This window comes from Lonchura striata, chromosome 15, assembly GCF_046129695.1.
Source record: "Lonchura striata isolate bLonStr1 chromosome 15, bLonStr1.mat, whole genome shotgun sequence".
NCBI classification, from domain to species: domain Eukaryota; kingdom Metazoa; phylum Chordata; class Aves; order Passeriformes; family Estrildidae; genus Lonchura; species Lonchura striata.
Window position 1 is genome coordinate 16,476,871 of NC_134617.1, and position 7,943 is coordinate 16,484,813.

The following is a 7,943-nucleotide window of genomic DNA, read 5'->3' on the forward strand; positions in this document are numbered from 1 at the left end:
TCATGGGTTCTCTCCCAATTCCCTTTGGTGTCTGTGCTCAAGGCACCAGAGCAGGGCCAAGGTGAATCATTCTGACCTTTATGGATCGCCTTTGTGCTGCAGAAGGAGCTGCACGGTGCTGACTGTCTCCTTCCTGCCAGAGGTGACACCCTGAGCGCCAGACCCCCAAGCCTGTGCTTGCGCTGACCACTGGAGAACCTTCAGGATATCTCTATTTTTTATTTTCCAGTTGTGCACAAAGCTGGAAGCTGGACATGCCCTGGAACCCAGACCCCCCCCGTGCCCAGGGCTGAGCCCCGTGTGGGCAGCAGGGCTGGGGGGATTCTGCCCCTGTGCTCAGGTGAGCCCCCAGCTGCAGAGCTGCCCCAGCCCTGGCCCAGCACAGGAGGAGCTGGAGCTGCTGGAGCCAGGCCCGAGGAGGCTCCAGGATGAGCAGAGGATGGAGCAGCTCTGCTGGCAGGAAAGGCTGGCACAGCTGGCATTGTTCACCTGGAGAGGAGAAGCTTTGGGCTGAGCTCAGGGTGGCCTTGCAGGGCCTGGAGGAGCCACAGGAAACCTGGAGAGAGAGAATGGACAAGGGATGGAGGGACAGGACACAGGGAATGGCTCCCAGTGCCAGAGGACAGGGATGGATGGGATATTGGGAAAAGAGCCCATATTCCCCATTTTTTGCCACTTTTGGGAATATTTGCTCCAGCAGCAGAGCCCCCTGACAGTGTTCCTTGTCTGTCAGCAGGCAGGACCCGCCCCCCCCCCCTCGCCCAGATTTTTTAAGATTTTCTAAAGCCTTATGAGTTTACATTCTTGTAGCAAACTATCTCACACAACTTTCTGTAAATAACTTATTGTTTTGCATTCATTCATAGAGGAGACATTTGGACTGGTAGTTTGTCCGATGTCATTGGAGAGGTGGCACTTTCACCCTCCAATCCACTGTCACATTTGGAAAACTATAAACGTTGGAGTCGGAAATAAAAGGTTCTCCTTATACAGTCACAAGAGCAGAGGTGTGCGTTGTTTTCTCATGTCCTGTAGTGACACCCCCCCGCCCCTCACCGTTAGGGCAGCAGGCACCCAGCCCTGGGAAAGAGGAAAATTGCTGGGCACAACATAACAGGGAAACCCTCGATTAGTTTTGCAGTTAGGACTTGTTCCTACAGAAACAACACAACTCAGGCTTCAACCAGGAAAAACCTTTATTCCTCAATTGTTATATTTTAGCATTTTAATATATTTTATATATTCCCATATACAGTATAAAAGTGTGTATTCAAAGCTCTGGATATTCAGGTGGCAGAAGTGCTCATGGCTAAACTAACAGTGTCAGGGACATTTATGCAATGTGGATTATTTCACAAAAACAGGGTGTCCTAGAAGATTGTAAGGAATCCAACTCTCATCTTTGAGAGCAAAACACTCCTTTTGTTCCAACTTTTGCATTTAAACACCATTTTTGTCTGAATCCCTGATGGTCATCCTGCTTTCATGGTCAGCCTTCTCCAACCTTCCTTTGTGGGCTCACTTCCCCCAGCCTAGGGATGAGAGCTGGTGCTTCACTACAGCCTCTCCAGTCTCCCACGAGAATTCAACACCACTCTCAAATCCTGCTGCACCAAACAGCCTTGTAAGATAATGAAAAGCAAACTGAGTAAGCTTAAATGTAAATACATTTAATTGAGATGATATAAAATTGTATTTCCAACAAGCAATGAGAGAATATTAACAATGAATTGCACACTTAATTCTTGTTATATCTTGCCCCAAGCCACCTTTGATGTTTCCAATTCCTACATCCACATTCTGAAAATTCTTCTCCAGCTGCCCTGTTTAAACTATGGGCTCCAGGTTTCCATCTTCCCAATACCTTTCAAACAAGGATCTTCAAAGCAGCATTGACAGCTTTACTTCTGACCACTCCTGCTGCTCACTCCAGCAAGCCCCACACCAACAATTTACCTGTGATAAAAACCCAATAAAGACAGTTGAAAAGAGGACCCCTATTCCACCCTTAGAACTGAACAGTTAATTAGCTGACATTTATTTTTATGTAAAAGATGCACATTAAAATATGTGGAACAGAATTTTCCATTTTCTGTGTGTTGTCTGCATCCAATCTAGGCTCTAACTCCATGGACAGGAGTTACTCCACTCTCAGGCATGCAGAGTGCTGCCAAAACCTGGCACCACTGAGCACCAGGACAGCCCCACTGGTGCCAGGAAAGCTCAGCAGCACCTTTCTCTCCCAGCAGCATAACACTGGCACAGGCACTGAGCAGCCACGGGCAGCTGACTTCTGCTGGGAGAAAAAAAAAACCAAAACAAAACCGGAGGGTTTACAGGGCAGAAAAAAAGAGGAGGCACCTCTCTGATGCCACCTACTCTCATCAAGGCTTCATCCAGCAAGAGTAATAGATAAACTAAACCTATTGCTGGATAAACCATGTCATCTCCACCCTGAGGACCTGAGGCTAACACAAGAGCCAGCAGATGCCTTTTAGTTAATTCAAGACAGCAAAACAGATCTTTTTTCCCATTTTCCCTTGCTGGCTCAGGGTCACAACTCACCCACGTGGCTCCAGAGCTCTCCCCGTGTCTCACGGGCGGGTTATCCCTTCACATCTCCTCTCCGCAGGCTCTAGTGCCCTCCTGGAGAGCCTCCTTGGCGGTCCCAGCACAGCTCGGGGGTTTCGCACACGGCGGGGCCGGGCCAGCTCAGCGCTGCTCCTTCGGGCGGCTCCGACCTCCGCGAGCCCGCCATCGGCTGAAGGCCTAAAGAGAGCACAGCAGAAACATCGCAAATAATCCATCACTTCCATCTGTATTCAGAAAGCTCAAAAGCAGCGGCCTGGCTTGTGGCAGAGCACAAAAGCCAGCAAATCGAGCGAAAGGCTGAGGAATTAATGCTGAACAGCACAGCCGAGCAACACCCCCAGTCCCGGGGCACCACGGGCTGCAGCGCTTGCTGGCCCGCAGTAACAGCTAAATTAAATCATGTATCTCCGTCCCCAGCCCCGCTGCCGCCGCCACCCGTGCCCTGTTCCCCCTCTCACCTCATGGCGGCGGCGGCACCTCATGGCGAGGGGGCCCGGCCCGCCAGAGCCGCTGCTCGCCCTCACGGCGGTGAGCCGAGGGAGCCGGAGCCGGGCCCGGCCCGCCGGAGCCGCTGCTCGCCCTCACGGCGGTGAGCTGAGCCCGGCCCGCCGGAGCCGCTGCTCGCCCTCACGGCGGTGAGCCGAGGGGACCCGGCCCGCCGGAGCAGCTCCTCGCCCTCACGGCGGTGAGCTGAGCCCGGCCCGCCGGAGCCGCTGCTCGCCCTCACGGCGGTGAGCCGAGGGGACCCGGCCCGCCGGAGCCGCTGCTCGCCCTCACGGCGGTGAGCCGAGGGAGCCGACCCGCCGGAGCCGCTGCTCGCCCTCACGGCGGTGAGCCGAGGGGACCCGGCCTGCGGGAGCAGCTCCTCGCCCTCACGGCGGTGAGCCGAGGGAGCCGGCCCGCCGGAGCCGCTGCTCGCCCTCATGGCAGCGGAGGCGCAAGAGGAGCGGAACCGGCCGCGCTGCCGAGGTGATCCCACAGGCACCGCCCCGCTCGCTTCGGCCGCGCCCCCCGGGCGGGGAAAACCTTCGATAACCACTCAGGGTGGCTTGGGCTGGCACAGACTTTAAAGATCGTCTCGTCCCACTCCTTGCCGTGCGTAGGGACACCTTCCACTATCCCAGGTTTCTCCAATCCCCGTCCCACCTGGCCTTGGACACTTCCTGCATCCCTGACAGAGCCAGAGCAGGAAACACAGGATCTTTGGAGCTAGGAGAACTGAATTCAAGCACCAGCTTATGGGAAGCAGGGGGCCAGTGAGCTGCGTCTGCTTGCCCTTGATGTGTCCCACTTCAGGCACAGGAGGTAGAAGTGTCAGCTCAGAAACAGCTGCCAGCAACAAAAATCCAGCCCTGAAATAAGGAGATAAAAAGTTGTGGTGCTGCCAAGTGCCTTGCTGGGAGAAGCACAATTCCACACCTTCCCTGGCCTCCACTGGATGCCTTAACATCAGCCCAGTGCTCTGTGTAACCATGTCTGGTCTGGGCACAGCAGTAAAATGGTAATGTCCCTCACTGGGGCTCCATTCAAAGGAAGTTTTTCTCTGCGCTTTGTGCTCCAGTGAGACATTTCAAGGCCTTTCCAGCAAGCCTGTCATCCTTCCCCCATGCTCCTCATGTGCTTATGCTCTCAGAGCTCAGCAATGAACTCAGCTGGAGCTGTGCCTTGCCTCAGGCTGTCATCCACTCCAGCTCTGTCTTCTTCAAATGTTTCACGGTCTGTTTTCAGCCCAAGGCAGACAGCTATTCTTCCTGGATGTTGGGTGCTCCTCCCCAGCTCAGCCTGATCCTGCTCTGTCCCGGGAAGCTCTGGGCTCGTTGTGCCCAGGACATCGCTGCATGCAGGGAGAGAAGCTGGTGCTGAGCAGAAGGAGCTTGGTGCTTCCCCTGTCAGTGATGAGCCTGGTGAGGAACAGGTTTCTTAGTTATGTCCAGTGCAGCACAGCAAAAGGTGTCTGGTGGAGAGACAGGTAAGAGCAGACACAGAGCACTTTGTGCTCTTGTTCCTGGAGATCTCACTGCCCATGGCCAAGGGACGTGCCCACACTGAGATGGATGATGACTCTGCCGAGACCCTAAGCCACAGCTTCAGTCTGGAACTGTTTGATTCATTAGTGCAGCATGGGGTCCAAATTAATATGCTTTGTCTCTTTTAACAAAACATTTTCAGCAGGACTGGGGAGATACTTCAAAAGCTTCCTAAATGCCAAATACCAGAACTCAGCAACCCTTAGTGCCATAACCAGTCTCTCACTTCCCAGTATAGACTCCCTCTGTGTGCACAGCTTTTCCTCTGCATGCTTGCCTTGGAGGGGGCCTCAAACAAAGGCCTGCACATCACTTGTGAACTTTGGGTGAAAAGCGTCAAAGCAGATGAAACAGCAGCTCTGCCATGGGACTGAAGCCCTTTTCTGTCACAGGAGTGTGCTCTCTGCATCAGTTGCAGGCAGTCCCTGTTGTTCATCTTGACTTGATGAGTGCTAAACAGATCCTTCTTTTTTCCTGCAAATGTTGTGGCGGGCCTGAAGGGACTGAGATGCTTTGTTCCAAGCCAGATTAGAGATATGAGTTACTACGAAACAAAAGCCCAGCTAGCCTTCAGAAGAGTTCCTCTAGTCTAGACACAGCCTCCCCTAAGCTCCCTGCATCCCAGCAGAGCCCTGCAGCTTGCGTTCAAAGCAACTCAACGGGCTCCAGAAACCTGGTTAACCTCTGTCAAGTGACTGTTCAGTTACAGCATAAAGGAGGAATCACATCTGAATGATTTTGCTCCCATAAATTAGCAGGATGGGTTAAACCAGGACATGAGCACTGTCTGCTGGCACAGTGCATCCACTCAAGAGATTTGCACTGGCAGGTCGTGTGCTCCAAGCCTGGAGTGGGATATCCCCCCATGTAACAATGTCTGCAGCTTCTGTGGCAGCAAGAGAGATCCTTTACTGTCACCTCAGGCCTGAACACACCCATGCCCAGGGCTCACTGCCTGCCTGTCACTGCTCACCTCCAGCTCTGTCACTGCAGGATTGGTACTGTGATCCTTCAGTATGATCATATTTTAGCTTAATGCCATTTGGCCACACTGTCAGTCATTGGAGAAAAAGGCAGAGTAGTACTGTGGGGAGAGGAAGAAAATTCAGTAAAGCTATGGAAGAAAAGATTTGTGGACGTACATTATCATTTACCATGATGGTCACCTACAGCCCCACAGCCAAGCCAGTTCGGGCTCTGGTGAGAACTTTTGTCCCCTTGGTGTCTGTCACGGCTGGGGACCATGATGATGACACCTTGTGGGTGTTGATGCTTGCACTGCCCTATGAGTGACACCAGCCTTGCTTGGCTCCCACGCCGCAGAAGTGGCGGGGCACTATGGCCTCTATAGTGCCTTTTCTCTTTTGGGAGATTCAGTACTCTGAGGTGCTGCACCCAGGCCAGGGCAATCCCACACATGAGCACAGATGGGAGAAGAGCTCATTGACCAGCAGAGAAGGACTTGGAGGGTATCATGGATGAAAAGCTGGACATGAACCAACAATGTGCAGTGGCAGCCCAGAAACCCTCCTATGCTGGGCTGCACCGTACAGGAGTGGGCAGCAGGCAAGGGAGGGGACTGTCCCCTTTTACTCTGCCCTGGTAAGATCCCCCTGCAGAGCTGCTCCAGCATCAGAAGCATATGGAGCTGTTGGAGCAAGTCCAGAGGAGGCCAAGGGGATGCTCCCAGAATTGGAGTCCCTCTGCCATGGAGCCAGGCTGGGAGAGCTGGGGGTGCTCACCTGGAGAGCAGAAGGCTCCAAGGAGAGCTCAGAGCCCCTGCCAAGTCCTAAAGGGACTCCAGGAGAGCTGGAGAGGGACTGGGGACAAGGGATGGAGGGACAAGACACAGGGAATGGCTCCCACTGCCAGAGGGCAGGGATGGATGGGATAATGGGAATTAGGAATTGTTCCCTGGGAGGGTGGGCAGTCCCTGGCATGGGGTGCCCAGAGCAGCTGTGGCTGCCCCTGGATCCCTGGCAGTGCCCAAGGCCAGGCTGGACAAGGCTTGGAGCAGCCTGGGACAGTGGAAGGTGCCCCTGCCAAGGCAGGGGGAGGAATAAAATTATGTTTATGTTCTCTTCTGACCAAACCCATTCTGTAATTCCATCATCTCTGAATCCACAGAGGGGCTCTTGCCACTTCCCCACTGCCATCACAAGATGGCATTCCAGACCTAAAAGCTGAGCTGGCTCAGCTGATACTTGAGAGATATCTTCCAGGCCCTGGGGCGTCCAACCCCGTGAAGAAGCAATGGATTTAACCCTGCCTACTGAGCTCCTCTGCCAGGTCTCAGCCCTGACACTGCCTTTTAATCACATCCCTTAATGCCAGGGCTGTACTAATCAGCTGCACTGAAACACTGCTGCCGTTACTCCGTAACCTCTGAGCCATCTAATTGCACTGAGTTAAGCCAGTTATAGTTTTTACAGTGAATGGCATGCAGAGCACTTTAATCTTGACCTGCAATACCTCCAGCTCTTGCAGGACCTCCTCTGCCTCTGAGGAGATGTTGCTAATCAGACCAAGCCAGGATGTAGTTTAGGACATGGACAAAGGGAGGCAAGGGCAAATCATGAGCAATATGAATCTGACTCATTTTGTTACAAGGCACTGTTGAAGGTAGAACTGCCTTTTCTTTGCCCGAGAATGATTTGGGAGAGTAGTGAGAAGTCTTTCAATAATTTATAACTTCAAAATAACAACAACAACAACAACAACAACAAGAGAGAGAGAAAAAGAATTCTTCTTAGATTTTTCTTTTTTTTTGTAAAGAAAGCTTATTTTGAGTTAGGTGCATAAAGCACTGGTGCAGTGTGTTATCCCCTGTTTCTGCTCCCACGTGTGAGTGGGTGCTCCAAGCTTCATCCACCAGTTGCTCCTGCAGGAAGAACCCATGATCCAACTATCTCCTTCCCTGGCCAAGGGCCTGCAGCCTCCCATCGGGGCTTGGTGCCATGTCCTGGGTGCCAGCTCTGCCAGCACAGCTCGCCGGGGGTGGCAGTGGGGCAGGATCTGCTGCTCGGAGGTGGGGGCTGGCTGTGTCCCTCTGGGCAGCTCGGGGAGAGGCTGCTCAGGCTGTTCCCTTACTGTGAAGCTGGAGAGCAACCTCACTTGGTCTGGAGGAAAGAGCAGTCGGGAAAGGTTACATAACCCGCGACCAGCCTGCCAGAGGGGCGGTGCACCAGCAGCAAGGGCAGTGCCAGTCTGGATGTGGCTGGGCAGGAGTGTGCCCTGCCTGTGGGACTCTGCTTCCCCCAGGCCTGCAGCCGCTCCCTCCACTCCCCCCTCCACGCCCACCTGAGTCTCCTGGCCCTGTCAGAG

General features: G+C 53.6%; 1 long non-coding RNA gene and 1 other non-coding gene across 2 annotated transcripts; both read right to left on the bottom strand.

Annotated features, from left to right (window-relative positions):
* Positions 1 to 1,178: 1,178 nt before the first annotated feature.
* On the bottom strand, positions 1,179 to 3,130 carry LOC110477379 (uncharacterized). The gene is made up of 3 exons (XR_002466583.2): positions 3,051 to 3,130; positions 2,566 to 2,769; positions 1,179 to 1,956 (listed from the first exon to the last, which is right to left on the bottom strand). It is a non-coding gene; the product is annotated as an uncharacterized LOC110477379 (long non-coding RNA).
* Positions 2,099 to 2,301, bottom strand: LOC116184142 (small nucleolar RNA SNORA74). The gene has a single exon (XR_004148884.1). It is a non-coding gene; the product is annotated as a small nucleolar RNA SNORA74 (small nucleolar RNA).
* Positions 3,131 to 7,943: the final 4,813 nt, after the last annotated feature.